This window comes from Eptatretus burgeri, chromosome 20 (assembly GCF_056783735.1).
Source record: "Eptatretus burgeri isolate ZD-2024b chromosome 20, Ebu_testis_v1, whole genome shotgun sequence".
In the NCBI taxonomy this organism is placed as follows: domain Eukaryota; kingdom Metazoa; phylum Chordata; class Myxini; order Myxiniformes; family Myxinidae; genus Eptatretus; species Eptatretus burgeri.
In genome coordinates, this window is record NC_140980.1 from 2,685,397 (window position 1) to 2,700,047 (window position 14,651).

Genomic DNA, 14,651 nt, shown 5'->3' on the forward strand with positions numbered 1-14,651 from the left:
ACGTTCGCTGAACGAGAATTCAAAATTATTCACAGATATTCTCAATCCGGGGACTTTTGGGGGTTTTGGGGGTCCTCTGGGTCTTTTGGGTCATCTGGGAATTTTTTGGTCCACGGTCTTTTTGGGTCATTTGGATCTTCGGGATCTTTTTGGTCGCCTGAGTTTTTGATGTCGTAAGGATCTTGGGGGGGGTCTTTAAGGGTCTCAGCAGTCGAAAGGGTCAAAAGGTACTTTCCAACAGTGTGTAATCAATAAATAGACGAACGTAATTAATAGACACAAAGAGAATGCCTCTCACACACACAACATTCCAAGCTGTGTTACAATCCATGATGGTGTAATCCATAGCAGTATCAGGAAGTAAAGGGAGAGTCAAGACAGTGTTTTTTTTTTTTTTAAACAGGGGTCTTCAACTCAGAGAGTAGCTCATGCACGGACTAGTTTCCTCAGAAAAGGAAGTAGCAGGAGAAAGAGTAAATAGTTTTTAAAAAAGGATCGCAAGACCTCAAAACAGTCGCGAAGAAGAAGATTTTCAAACAAACGAGGCGGCCTGTGATTGGTGGGCCCTGAGGCGGACGCACTCTGTCACGACACGTCATCACGTTCGACTCTGTTTTTCGCTTCAATCTTTTAAACCTTCCCTCAGTCGCTCCTCAGGATGAAGAAGAAGAAGCATTTCCGTAACTGGTAACTGAATACCCCCCCCTCCCCAAGATATTATGAAAGTTAATATTGTTTTGTAATAACATGAATATTATGCAATCGTCATTTGCGTTGTTATTATTTTTGTAATTCGAAGCAGCGTGGGAAAAACGCCATGATTAGCTATCTTAACGCGGATATACACCTCGACACAGATTTTGCCGAGGCAGAAAACCCTGATGGAGATGGAGGCAAATGAAGTCGCTACAACCTCCATCGTGTGATCCTTACTCCTCCTGTCAAGTTTGGTTGGAATTGGATAAATAACCACCGAATGTATTGTGGTCAAAATAATCACCAGACACCAAATTGCATGTTTTCGGATGATGATGATGGACAGAATGTCTAAGTTGAGTAGATTTCAGCCCAGTTTGGAGACAGTTGGAAACTGTCACGTTGAGCCAGTTGAGCTGACAGGTTGCAGCAGCAAACGATTGTTTTACACCGCCAATGGAAATAGGTAGTGAGGAGTGGGGGGTATGGTGAAGGCGGAGGAAGATAAATGTTTCAAATACCGTATATGGTTACCTGAGAACTCTGATTGTAACATGCACATCCCCAAAAGTTATTTCCAGGTGACCTCTCATTACTTGGATGAGATCAAAGATGGAAAGCAAGCTCGGCAACGGGTTCGATCGTGGGTATTGTGAATGTGGTTAAAGGTACGTGCTGTTTGTGGTGCAGTGTGGTGTGTTGCAGGCTTCACGCAGAGTGCCGTGCTCGCGACGGGTAAGATTCTGATGGAGAGTACCGTGGGCGCCTCTGCGATCCTTCGGCGCTCATATCACCGCGAGGCGGGTTCTGCCGGAAAGGTCAACGTTGAGTAGAACGTAAACATCCCCGGCAATCGCGATTCAAAGAAACTGGTGAGTGATTTGTATTGGCTGACCACACTCTCACCGCACTCCACCACGTAGCCATTCCTTCATTCGTTTGGCCCAGCCAATGGGTCATACATGTAACAAACTTGTACCTTTTGCAACTTACCTGCACGCAGACCACGAGCTGTATAAGATGAGCATCACAAAGCATTGCCTTACCTGCGGATCTTATTGTCGATGTCCATCATCGATTTACTTTTGCCCACAAATCTCTTTTGTTCCAATGATATAGTTCAGCAAAGGACTTCTGTGACTCCGAAGGACTGACTCAATCTGTGACCTCTCCAACTCAGATCCTGGACTTGGTGATGAAAAACTTTCCTGCAAATGTTTCCTGCTCTTTTTCTTCTCCAATTGGTTCATCTGAATACTGATCACGTGCTTGCGAAAGCCAACATCTCCCTGGCTATTCTCAGAGAGCTGCCTCAACGCCGGAGAGTCTGGCATTTTAATTAAGCAAATTGACAGGGACTGCAAGCAGCCATCTCTCTCTTCAGGACTGATCTCCCGTATTTATTGCCCCTGATGTTAACTCATCCTGGGAATTCTTCCACAGAAACCTGCTCTCTCTCTCTCTCTCTCTCTCTCTCTCTCTCTCTCTCTCTCTCTCTCTCTCTCTCTCTCTCTCTCTCTCTCTCTCTCTCTCTCTCTCTCTCTCTCATGCACAGATCCATCCCATCTCGTCTTCAATTACCCTATCCGTCTTCTTGCCCATGGTACACCGAATCTTATGTTGAGGCAGTTGCTCTGAAACTACTTGCCTTCTCTTCCTGGAAGGCAAATCCGACCGAAGGTAATCTCAGTGCATCCCACAAAGTCCGCAACAAGTGTGTGTCCAGTCAGGACAATCAGAAAACAACATCTGTCCAACCTCAAGAATGACTTGTCTCCCTCCTCTAAAACCTGGTGGTGCCTTGTTAAGTCTGGCTCTGGTGTACGCTCCCCTTCCATCCCTTCTCTGTCTTCAAATGGCACCACAGCCGAGTCCTCTCGTGAGAAGGCTGAATGTCTCGATTCTGTGTTTGATTCCAAATTTTGTGTCCCCAACCCCTCATCCTTCCCTGTTCCCATCCTTCCCCGTCATACCCAGCAGCTGCTGGACTCTGTGTCTTTTGCACCTAATACGGTGGAGAAGGTTCTTTCAATCCTCCACTCTGACTCTGCTGCTGGACCGGAGGGCATCAGCTCATGTGTCTTGAAAACATGCTCTGCTGCTCTTGCACATCTTCTCTCTGCCCTTTTCACCCTGTCAGTTGCGTTAGGTCATCTTCCATCTGCTTGGAAATCCGTCAATGTCACTGCAGCACATACAAAAGGTGCAAAAATCAGATACCCTTAACTACAGACCTATCAGCTCACTTACAATCATCAGCAAGGTCATGGAATCCGTCACTGCAGTTGATATGAAGTCCTTGCTTTTCTCCAACAACCTCATTTCAGATGACCAATTTGGATTCAGACCAGGCCCCTCGACCCTGGACATGCTGCTTATATTTACACAACAATGGATGGAGGCCCTCAATGTCAGACATGAGATCAGGGCCATCTCTCTGGATATCTTTTGTGCTTTTGATACAGTCTGGCATCCAGCTTTGCTCGACATCCTCTCCACCTGTGGCATCCGAGGCCAACTCCACACATGGTTTACTGACTTCCTCTACTCTCACCTGGAACACGAACCTGTAGTTTAGCAGTCAGGAGTTTGGCTCTGAATTTGGAAAATTGTACGGAATCTCCTCCCGATCACGCACACGCCGGAGTAACATCATTCTTTTAGTCTGTGTATCTGGCAGTCAAACAAAATAGAAAATCATTCCGAACAGGAAACTCGCTGTTTGTAATGACGTCATAAAGGGCACAAGCAATTTTTTTGTTTTTTTATACATTCTTTAAAACCGCCTTGAATTTTCTTCTTGAACTCTGTAGAACACAAATCACCTTCTTGACACATTCAGAATCCTTCCCACAGTACTTGGAAAACTTTATGCCATCTCATGGCCCCGAGGGGAGAGTAACTGTGAGATGAAGCATTCAGACAAATATGGCGGCAGCGAGCGCTGTCTGTTCGGTGCAAAATGCAAAGCGGGGATTTAAAAGACCCTTCCCATGACCTTTTTCTCAAGACCCTGTGGGTTAAGCCGTCAAGGTGTTCCATGAACTCTCCAGTTATTATTGTCGTCATATTACGTGTTTTGTGTTGAGATGTATCTTGTACCTTTTGTTTGTTTTCCTCCGGCCAATCAAAATTCACCAATTTTTTTTTACAGTTGTGAGATGAGAAACCATTTATTTAAATACACAACTCTCAGTGGTGTTTTTTTTTTTTTTTTTTTTTTTTTTTTTTTTTTTTTGTATACCTTGGTCGAGGCTCGTATGAGAGCTAACACACAACTCACAGCAAGGAGGCATGAGACACGAGGGGTGGGAGTGGAAGGGACAAAACATTGGGGAACAGACACAGGTGAACTGTGGAAGGGGGAGGGATGGGGATGGGACGGGGAACATGGCGAGGAGAAGATGGACATTACAGTGACTTTCAGGAAGGAAAGCAGGAGAATTGAAGGAAGTGGGCTTGGGTGGATTATCGGGGGTAGAAAAGATCGAGGATTTGGATGGGGGAAGATAAGAGGTGGTGGTGAACAGCTGTTTTGAAAGCCTGGAGGGAAGAATGGGAAAGAATAGAGTGAGGAAGTTTATTCCAAAGGCGGGAAAAAGAGGAATGAAAGAGTGAAGATGAGCAGTGATTCGTGATTTTGGTAGTTTTACCAGAAGGGGGCTGTTGGCGGACCTTGAGCGCCCTGTGGAAATGTGGTTGGGACAAATCGCAGAGAGAGGAGGGGGGCAAGGCTGGAGAGGAGTCGGTAGAAGACAGAAAGACCACCGACCAACCTGCGGTGATTGAGTGAGAGGCCCAAAGACTCAGCTTCATTGCGGGAGATGCCAATGATCTTAAAAGCCCTGGTTTCGACAGCGTGAAGTCGAGAAAGGTGGGAGGCAGGAGCACCAGCCCAGAGGGGAGAGCAGTACTCCATCAGGCTACGGACAAAAGCTTTGTAAGTAGTCAGGAGCTCAAGAGGGCCGAGGAAGGACTTTGCACGACGGAGGATTCCCAGTCGGCGACTGGCTTTTGAGGCAAGGTTGGAAATGTGACTTTCCCAGGAAAGGTCATGGCAGATAGTGAGACCCAGAAGCTTGAAAGAAAAGACTTCTTCCAGAGGATTGTTGAGAAAGTGGATGGGGGTTTTGTAAACGGTCCTTTCGAAGAGACATAGTGAGAGTGTGAGATTTGTGTGGATTGAAAGACATGTTCCACGTGTTGGACCAGTTTGTGATTTTATCCAGATCTGCAGTGAGCGAAGAAGCTGCTGCTTGCCGGTCTGAGGGATGACAGATGGTACGGCAGAGGGTGGAGTCATCGGCAAAGAGAAATAGAGGATTTTCCAGAGAGTCCGAGAGATCATTGATGAAAACCAGAAAAAGAACAGGGCCCAGAACGCTACCTTGAGGAACTCCAGCCTGCACAGGAAGAGGGGATGAAAGAACTCCATTTAGGGCCACACGTTGACTGCGACAGGAGAGGAAGTCTGCGAGCCATGAGTGGAGATGGCCTTGAATACCATGGGAAGAGAGTTTGGTGAGTAGGGCAGGGTGCCAGACTGTGTCAAAAGCACGTGATATGTCCAGGGATACGGCTCGGATTTCCTGTCTGGCATTGAGGACCTCCATCCATTGATGGGAGAGCAGAAGCAGCATATCTAGGGTAGAGTGACCTGGTCTGAAACCAAATTGATGATTGGAAATCAAGCCATTGGAGAAGAGGAAGGATTTCATGTCTGAAGCAATGTGTTGTGGTTGGAGTGGAATTGTGGTTGGAGGACCCGCTCTGAGTCTCTTGAGATTGGTGGTTGGATCCCCGGCTGAGTCATACCAAACATTTGATAAATGGTCCGTGTCACTTCCGGGCTTGATGCTCAGCATTTAAAGGTTAGAGTCGGGATAAGCACTCTGGGAGGGGCTTTCTCCCTAAAAGTTCCCCGCTCCCTCAAGGTCAACTGTGGTGTTTGTCTGAAGTCAAGTCCTGTGTTGTCTGCTGTCTCTGTCTGCATGTGAGTGAATGATTTGTGTGTGTGTGAGACAGTTCTTCCATCACTCAATACTCACATTTGAACTGTCTAACCCGTATTCGAATCCCTACACAGCTACAAACTGCCACCCGGGTGTTTCTCATACAAGGCGAGACAACAATTTGTACATAGCTCCACTTGCGTCCATCGGACGGATGTTAAACGGGTGTCCCGTCTGTCGGAATTAATTGGTGCACGTTAAAGATCCCATGGTGTCCTTCACGAAGAGTCGGGGAGCCATTGCCGGCACCATGAATGAATTCTAAAGTCCTGCCCTAATCTTAGTCGAATGTTAGGCCTGGCCAGCCGGTTCGTCAAAGACTTGGGCCAAACTTCCCCTGGCCAATTTTTTTGGTCTTTAATCCCATGACAGATGGAAGACACAATGACAACAACGGACACTCCAAAAACTCCCTCCCACATAGACATCTTCATTAAATTGTTGCTGTGCTGTCCAGACTTACCAGGTTCTTCTTTTTGAAGAGGCCTCCATTGAAACAGCTGGTTCCTTCGTGGAGTCTGCCCTTGGTTCTACTGGCCTTGGCTCAGGTACCGTACAAATCTTTCTGGGCCGCCTCTTTGCAGCATTTGTCCGAAGAGACAGCTTTTCTCGTGGCTATAGCCTCAGGACAGAGACGCAGCACCATCCAGGCTTCCACCATGGCCAGCGGCCACCTTCGGTTTTGTGGAGCCGTGGTTGTGTGTTTGATCTAATCATGTTAATTTGTTGGCTAAAAACCAAGGACAGGCCACAGTCTCATTGGAGGTCGTCCTGCCAAACCTGCAATCTGACTCCACCGAGGAAAAAATTGGCGTGCCAGGCAGGGCACCACGGCGTTATTTGGATCGTTCCGATCAGGGAGTCCTTAAAACGTTACGAATAAGCAGTGCATTTAAAGGTGAAGAAGACAAATGTCTTCTCTCCATGAGAAGGTCTCACGAAACAAAATTTTTAAAAATGACGACAAGGGTGGGATGCGAACCCACACGTGCAAAGCACAATGGATTTGCAGTTCTCCTTCACCACTCGGCCACCTTTCCTGCACTTTTTCTCGTTGATCACAGACCAATGAAAGTGAAATGTAGTCATGTTGTCATTTCCAGGCAAGTTGTTTCTTGACACCATCAGCGAATTACAACCAAGCTGAGGCATTGGTACTCAAGCCATTATTAGCTCACCTGGACTTCAGTCCTGGGAGCTCATGCGATCGAGCAGCGTCTGTCGGTGTCAGTGAGTCAATCCGTAAACATATCTACCGAACATCAAGGAGTGAAGTCCCCAAAAAGATCGCTTGAGGAAAACTCAGAATCCAAGATGGCCATCATCGCAATTCACGAATATCAGAAAAACACCAAAAGAGTCGTAACTTTATTATAGTTTGCCTTAGAAAGATGATTTTGGGGGTCCAGACCCAGGTTTTTGGAGATGAGGAATTCAAAGGCACCCTCATCTATCTATTATTCCAGCAATGTCTGTGTGTGTGTGTGTGTGTGTGTGTGTGTGTGTGTGTGTGTCTGTGTGTGTGTGTCTGTGACCGCTGTTTCTCGATAACCACTGGTCCGATCTAATTGAAACTTACCAGATATATTGCTGGGGACCTGAGGATGTGCCTTTTCAAGGTTTGATATTAATCGGACAAGTGCCTCCCAAGTTATGGCCATATATTTACCAACCAATGACAAGACACGTTGTTGCGTGGGCGTGACCGATGGGGAAGAGAACCTCAGCCGCGTTCCCCATTACGGGTAACAACGTTCGGGCTTCCGGAGAGTGATGACTTCGTCTATTCTAATAATTTCTCGATTTCTTATGCGCATTTATAGATAAACACAATGCCCCAAGTTATGATCGTTTTCATATTAGACGGTGTATAAATTTCGGTAACATCAGAGTGAGCTGGTGTGCTCCGAACCAAGAAGTAAATTTTTTTCTCTCTTCTCTTCTTTTTTTGTTTTTCCTTGCGACGACATTGCGAAAAGGCAAAATACGTTGGCACTAATTGAATAATTGGCCATTAAAACTAAATTGCGAATTATCGTAACTGCGATATGCAAACTTCCGGGCCACGCACGGACGGGCACTTGAGAGCGAAGAAACGGCCTGTGTGTTTGTTGCTTCTTGCTCGCGGTTTGAATATTTATTTATAATTTTTTTAATTTTTTTTTACGGGCACGTACTAGAAATTTAAATTTGAGGTCATCTCAATCGAAGGCCAAGATGGCCGCCGCTGTGCTGCACAAATTCGAGGAAAACGCTGAAATAGCCACAACCTCATTACTATTTGTCACAACAAAATTATTTTGGGGTCCAGACCAAGGTTTTGGGGTATGAGAAATTCAATGGAATTCTCAGAATAACCTCGAGACTCAACACAGGAGGATTTCTCTTTATGATTAGTGTTAGAAATTAGTGTTAGAGTGTTAGAGTGTTAGAAATTGACTTCATCCTTCCGTATTCTGAATAATTAGTCATTCTTATGGAACTGGTCATTCTCTATCAGAGAGGATGGGGCGTTAAGGAGTGAATAAGGAATCATTTAGGAATGTTCTCCCCTCAAAGTTGGCTTTGTATGGCTTTGGGGACAAAAAGAGAGGGATGTTATTTCACCGTAACGACCATTATCGATTAGAAAGTTGATAATCTTGTATCCGGAAACGACATTGTTTTCTCTTTCATTGTCAAGCATTGTCTGACGATGAGACTCTTCCTCGAGTGTCGATCATGTACACAAAATTAATCTGATTCGTTATGTTGATGCATCGTTTGCTTGGACATGTTCCATGGGAATGTTTGTGAGGGGGATGCGAATGGATGATCGCAACAGTCATGTGCATATGATAACAGCAGGTCTGTGTGTACATTTTGGGGGGAAGAATGATCATGTGTTTATGGAACTGAAATGCCAATCATTGGTGATACAAAGAAGCAAAATTGAGAAATTTTCAAAGAGTTATTGTTTGGATCTTCCAGAAAGTCTCAATCGCTTGGTCCTTGGGTCAATCGGGGAGTCTTCAAAACGTTTTGTATCTATCTTGGGATCTTGAGAATTTTGAGATCTTGAGATCTTGATTCAAAACTATCTTGAGAATTTTGTATGGAAGACACAAACAAGTTGGAATGTGGACTTAAGAAAATGTGCAGGCGCTCTGGTCGCTTCAAGATAATATATCTTCCCAGTTTTGGGAGAAGCAGACTGACTTTTAACCTACATATGATGGAAACTTGTTTTAATGGCCATTAGGGTTGGCGTTTGACGTCATTCTGGCATTCTGTACGATTAATATGTCTGGGTTTGAATATGTGTTGTAACCATTTAAGCAGGAGCTGTCATAGAAGACTGAAGATGAGGTTCACTTGGAAATTGTCAAGACCGGGCGAACTGGAGTCAGTGTCAGAAAATTATAATAAACTGTGTCTTCCTGGAAACTAAAAAAAACGGAGGAAGATTCTTCGGTTATGTTGAGAGATCTGGAGTAAATTTGTCTGTCCAGGATCTCCTGTGCTGGCACATATAATCTGTTTATTCAATAAATGTTTTTAAATTGTACTGACGTGTATCTGTATCAACACGTGCAAAGCACAATCGATTCGCAGTCCATCTCCTTAACCACTCGGCCACCTTGTCTGGACTTTTAGCAAATTACAACGAAGCTGAAGCATTGGCAATCAAGCCATTATTAGTTCACCTGGACTTTAGTCCGGGGAGCTCGTGCGATCTGTCGGTGTCGGTCATTGAGTCAATCCGTAAACACTTGAGTCATTATCGGTTGAACCAAACACATGATTTTGATGAAACTTGGCCACAAGCTTCATATCTGATGCCCAGCGAAGGGGTGTTGACCGAATCAAAATCTGCGCTCATTAAGGGGGTCTATGGGAGCGTTTTTGACCCCCAAATTAGCTATTTGCTCTCTTCTCCGAACTACACACATAATTTAATTGAAACTTGACCACAACCTTCATCATTCGTGATGTACCTAAGTTTGTTCACGGCATCTAAAAATTCAGGGTCGAAGGAGGTCTGCGGGGAGGTTTGGGTGACTTTCTCCTGATCCAGGTGAGCGTCAGGACACGCGGTCTTATGTTTATTCCTCCCACGATGAAGATAGATACCAAAATGAATGAAAGGGCATGAAACCCTGGAACTGAAACTCACTCCCAAAGTTCGTTTTCCTGGAGATGCTAAGGTGCAAGTCGCTCTCATCGCCCTTTTCTCATCCGTATGTTTGTGCAGACGTCATGTTGTACAAGTGAAGGATATATCGTTAAGTTGAACACATTCTTCCAGATTCATAACTTTTATTCCACATTTTGAAATGACAATACCAAGTGATGAACAAAGGACGATTTCAACACAAAAACTTTAATTACTCAGTTCATAAAACCTTTGTGTGTTGGTAACTCAAGTTACAAATAAGAGATTTACAGATCGACTTGTGGCCCCATTGGATGAAGTTGTGTAACAAATCCCACGTGGAGCACAAAACGGACTCCCCACGTGACCAAAATGACACATCATGTAAAATACAAGATCCAGGTTCTCCAAACAGCTGGTAAAGTTAAATCCGTGCGAGGTCCCCTCCATATAAATCCCATGGTTTTCTCAACCTCTTGGTGGTGCACATGGAGGAAGTCGATCTCTCATTTCTGGGGAGGGTCAGCCCCATGTCTTACGTGTGTTACTACCTGGAGAATCAGGTGTATGACTCCCTTCTATGGAAGAGCCTGATCTCTCTTCAGAATGCGACGCGATTTAATCCTTTCCCCAACCTGATGTTAATGGTCTGGTTGCCCAGGTTGCCGAGCGACAGAAGCGGAGCTTGTCTGTGGCGGACCGCTTGAGGGACCGTGTCTTTGCGGTGGATGGTTGCCAGAATGATCTCCCATTCCTGAGTGATGTCGATCCATCCTTTCGCCCATATCACTCCTCTTCCCAAGATCAATATGGTGTGCTCTGGCAAAACCACTCGCACCACGATCGATGCCCCCTTGATGGTGTGATGTTTGGAGGGGACCACCAGCTCGTTGGTACATGCCAGTTATCTCCAAGATAATAGTGTTGTCCTCTCGCAGCAGCACCACTCGCAGCATGCGACATGCGTGGATTTTGGTGACCTGAGCTTCGACTTCGTGGGCCAGAAAACTGAAACGAAAAAGGAATGCACACGTGACATCACACATATCGGTATGGGGGATGTTTCAGGAGGTGCTGACAATCAGAATTATTACATTTATTGCAAAACAACAACCATTTATTCATGAAAATACCACAAAATGACCACATCCTCGGATACCTATTGACAGTTATCGCAACATGTATCATTGGTGATGATTGGTATTGGTCTCTGTGTAACGTTGTGAAGAACGGGAAGAGATGGGGAGGGGAGGACAGAGAGTTGGGGGTGAGGGTGTGTGGAGTTGGAAGAGGGAGATTGAGACATTGGGAAGGATTGAGGACTTGGGGTTGGAAGGGGGGTTGAGGACTTGGGGTTTGGGGCAGTTGAGGACTTGAAAAAGAAAGAGGGAGGGGATGACTGGGTTGGGGGAGGGAGGGCAGAGAGAGGACAGAGTTGGGATCGAGGGGGTTGAGGCTTTTGGGGCGGGGGCGGGGGAGAGCTCAAGACATTGCGTTGGGAGGGGGTTTGAGGATTTGAAGAAAGGGGGAGGGAGCACTTTTCTCGATGTTGGTTATGAGAGGGAGGTCTTTTGGGTCTTTAATGTTTGCGAGGGGGACGTGAATGGATGATCGCAACAGTCATGTGCATATGATAACAGCAGGTCTGAGTGTCCATTTAGGGAAGAATGATCACGTGTTTATGGAACTGAAATGCCATTCATGGGTGAAACAAAGAAGCAGAATTGAGAAAGTCTCAATCGATTGGTCCTTGGGTCGATCGGGAGTCTTCAAAACGTTCCGAAGAAGCAGTGGATTTGAAGGTGAAGTCGGCAAAAGTCTTCCTCTCAGTGATGGGGTCTCACGAAACAACATTAAAAAACAACAAGGGTGGGATTCGAACCCATGTGTGCAAAGAACTATGGATTAGCAGTTCATCACCTTAACCACTTTGATACCTTGCCTACCCTTGTGATTGCTGATCACAGATCAATGAAAATGAAATGTAGTCATGTGGTCATTTCCAGGTAAGTTGGTTCTTGACACCATCAGCGAATTATAATGAAGGTGTTTCAGGTGACAATTGTGGGTGACGTCAGGTCAGCTGTCAAACCAATGGGTGAAGAGCGGACATACATACATACACACGTGATCACATACACTTGCTCCATTATGTACAGATGAGGCAATTATTACCCCATGTCTGTCTGTCTGTCTGTCTACGCACATCTGTTTATGATCGATGAAAAACTTCATTTCGATTGAATGTTTTATTTTGAGCATGAATAGTTTCACGAACCTGTCGTTTAACAGAACTTTCGCTATGGATTTGACCCGATCGCACACGCGCAAAGTTGAGTGAGGTAATTTCTTTTTACTCCGTCTGTCTGTCTGGCACTCAAACAGAATTGAAAATCATTCCAAACGGGAAACTTCCTGTTTTTAAGGATGTTATAAAGAACACACACAATAGGCACGAAGGGCTGATGTAACGTGTTAAAAACCACGCTGCATCAATGGCACTGAACTTCCGAACAAGTTTTTTCTTCCTCCAACTCTTAATATCTTCATTTAATTACCCTCGCCGAAGGAGTGTGTTTTTATGTCGTCATAAGTGCCTTCGTCGTGACGTCATAATTGCAAATGTAGAACGCAACATCTGAACAGTATGAACATTTTTGAGGGTCATCTCGGAATAAAATGTTCTGCAGAAGAAAAAAAAAATATTGATGACCTCATCGGTCACGTGATTCGACACCCATATTGTTTTTTTTCTTTTTTCTATATTGAAACTATATTGAAACTATCCAAAAATCCTCTTCTCCAGAACGGCGAGACAGATCGAGAACTTCACACAAATGTTCCGCACTCGGTGTGTGTACCAGTTTGTTCGGGAATAATTGATAGGTCACATGGTTTGGCAGCCATATTGAATTGAAGAAAAAGTATTAAATAATGTTTTCTCTGAAACTGCTTAATCAATCGATGTGAAACTTCACAATTATGATCTAGCGGTGATGGGGAACACATGTTTTAACTTTCAACTTGATAGGATGTATGGTCTGGCAGCCAGAATTTTTTATTTTTTTGATCTGCGTTCTTTTTGATTTTTTGATTTTTTGATTTTTTGATTTGAATGAAGCTCACTTGGCTGTTCCTGGATGGGTTTGAGGGTGGAGGAGGAGCAGCTGAAACCCGAATCCTACTCAGGTTCCTCCTGATGACTTCATCTTTGCTTTTTGTGTGTTCGGGTTCCTTCTGACGACTTTGATGCAGGACTGTTCCGATTTTGTCTTCCATTAAATTAATTTTAATCCCATTCTGAATTCAACTGAATAATAATGTCATGAGTCAGGGTCAGGTGTCCGATCAAAGCGGGACGTCTTGGTACCCGGTCATCACTGCCAGCAGTTATAAAGTGGAAGTTCGAGTTATGTCTCTTATTAATTAGGGAACACACTAGTACACAAACACCACACAAAACTCTTCTTCCTGTTTCAATTGAATTACATGCATGAACACTGCAGAACACAAATCGAATTGGTGACACTTTCAAAACCCTTCGGCTTTGCAGACTCCAGTACTTGGACAAAATATTGCAGAATTTCACGTCATGACGACCAATCAAAAATTCCGCTCGCAGACTCCGCTCGTGTTCTTGTTTCTCAAGACTGTGCAGGGTAATGTGTGTTATGAACTCTCGAGTTCCTAAAATGACGAAACACCTGTGAATACCTGTGCAATTCCGACGTGGGGCCTCTGGTCCGCATTCCCCGATGGCGTTGAGGAAGAACCCCGAGAAGTTTCACTCCTCGAATGTTACTCTTGTGCATCCGGGGTGCTGTGTGACTGTGGGTTTCGACCTGAGGGGTTCATCACCTGTGCTGAAGGACCACCGAGATCATTCAATGGGAATATTGGGGAAATGAGAATAAATATCAAGAACAAATGTTTTTACAAATCACACACACACACACACACACACACACACACACACACACACACACACACACACACACACACACTCACACACACACACACACACACACTCACACACTCTCACTCACTCACCCACACACACACATATACATATTCACATATACATATACACATATACATATCGACATATACTTATACACACACAGACACACTCAGACACACACACACACACACACACACACACACACACACACACACACACACACACACACACATACACATATACATATACACATATACATATACACATATACATATACACACACACACACACACACACACACACACACACACACACACACACACACACACACACACACACACACACACACACACACACACACACACACACACACACACACACCTCGTTTTATTTGCCATCCGAATTTGGAAGGAGTGGGGTTCAGGGGAGGGAAGAGAGAGGTGGGTTCTCCGTCGCGGCTTGATCTCAAAATGCGGAGGGCGGGGCTCGGGCGAACGAGCGCGCCGACGGCTCGATCCGTGCAAAAGGGCGTGGTCACGTGGTCACGTGGTCACGTGAGCCCGTCAGACTGGAGGAACGTTGGTGTAAGGAGTGTGGTTAACGACTGTGTCCAGGAGAGACGTGTCCGATGGAACAGACATGCAGACCTCGTACAGCCGGAGCCGAAGACCCGGCAGAGCACCTGGGACATCGCCGTGAAGATCGAGGGCGCTGAGAGTGCTCGTTACGGTCAGACTTGTCCGAAACCGATGCCTGTCCTTGTCTGCTTGTTATTCCTCCCCAGTCAGATTAAACCGATAAACTGATCGATTGAATTGATGTGGAATTGATATAGCGAAGGCACGAT

General features: G+C 45.2%; 2 long non-coding RNA genes across 2 annotated transcripts; one reads left to right on the forward strand and one right to left on the reverse strand.

Moving 5' to 3' along the window:
* The first annotated feature begins 255 nt into the window (after nucleotides 1-255).
* Nucleotides 256-9,211, forward strand: LOC147008324 (uncharacterized). Its single transcript, XR_015053515.1, has 3 exons — nucleotides 256-687; nucleotides 1,387-1,568; nucleotides 9,030-9,211. It is a non-coding gene; the product is annotated as an uncharacterized LOC147008324 (long non-coding RNA).
* Nucleotides 9,212-10,083: 872 nt separating this feature from the next.
* On the reverse strand, nucleotides 10,084-14,312 carry LOC147008325 (uncharacterized). The gene is made up of 3 exons (XR_015053507.1): nucleotides 14,186-14,312; nucleotides 13,558-13,706; nucleotides 10,084-10,851 (listed from the first exon to the last, which is right to left on the reverse strand). It is a non-coding gene; the product is annotated as an uncharacterized LOC147008325 (long non-coding RNA).
* Between the last annotated feature and the right edge of the window lie 339 nt (nucleotides 14,313-14,651).